Source organism: Odontomachus brunneus, unplaced genomic scaffold (assembly GCF_010583005.1).
Source record: "Odontomachus brunneus isolate Ranch 3 - 2012 unplaced genomic scaffold, Obru_v1 Obru_scaffold_070, whole genome shotgun sequence".
Taxonomy (NCBI): Eukaryota; Metazoa; Arthropoda; class Insecta; order Hymenoptera; family Formicidae; genus Odontomachus; species Odontomachus brunneus.
In genome coordinates, this window is record NW_022639520.1 from 1689897 (window position 1) to 1691075 (window position 1179).

The 1179-nt window shown below is 35.1% G+C and overlaps 1 protein-coding gene across 2 annotated transcripts in view; it reads right to left on the reverse strand.

Annotated features, from left to right (window-relative positions):
* Positions 1-1179, reverse strand: part of LOC116846813 (histone-lysine N-methyltransferase SMYD3) — a 101009-nt gene that overhangs the window by 46491 nt on the left and 53339 nt on the right. The window lies entirely within an intron of this gene.

The window sequence follows — 1179 nt, forward strand, 5'->3', positions numbered from 1 at the left end:
TGCTTAGCATCTCTTGGCAGAGATCAGGTCCCCATAAAAAAAAGTCAAGCGAAGATAAATCTGACCGGGCCATCAGATAGGACTTCTTCGGCTTATCCAGCGCTCATTAAATCTTTGGTCCAAGTAATTGTTTTTTGAAGATTAAAATATATATGTGTAATTGAAATAAATTTAATTTTCCCATTTATATGTTTGTTTTTTTATTAAAATCATAAAATTCCTATTTTGTACTCTGTAATATTAAAACGAAGCGTCGTAGAGAAAAACATTATTAATAAAATATGTTTGTTTTTATGTCCTCTATTTCCCCTCAAAGTTTGTCGGTCTAATTTTTTTACACCCTGTATATATTGTACGATTTTACGTGATAATGCACTCATCTTCTTTAATTAATCATTAAAAATCTATGTGATTATTTACAAAATGGTAGAGGACCATTTTGTTCAATTTGATCTAAAGTATAAGTACACGACGGCAGTCGTCGCTATTATAACTCATTTACCATATCCTGCATCCTGATCATTCACAAATTTTCTACAATTAATATCTCGATAATTATTGCGAATATCGCAAAACGGTATAGGACTTTTATGTTCACTTCTTGTTCTATGTCCCCACAAAATGCCCGGAGGAGAGTGTGAGACACCCTGTATGTGTATATATATACAGGGTGTCTCGCGTAAGACGGACCAAAAGAGAAATATAAATAGAACACATAAAAGTAAACAAAAATTGTATAGGTCATTTTTCAAACAACCACGTAAAATTTCGAGATATTAATTAAAATAGTTGGACAAATTAGAACGCGCGACGTGATAGGCGGGACATACGGCTCACAGCGGCCGGCGAAGAAAATGGATGATTGTTCGCGGGGCTATCTTATAGGCCAGAGAGGTGGGCCGTTTGGCATATGGAAATGGGTAGCTCCGTGTGTGCGTCCGTGTACGTGTGCGCTTGTCCATTTTCTTCGCCAACCGCTGCGAACCATATGTCCCGTCTGTCGCGTTGCGCGTTCTAATTTGTCCAACTATTTTAATTAATATCTCAAAATTTTAGGTAGTTGTTTGAAAAATGACCTATACAATTTTTATTCACTTTTATGTGTTCTATTTATATTTTTCTTTTGGTCCGTCTTACGCGGGACACCCTGTATATATATATATATATATATATATATAT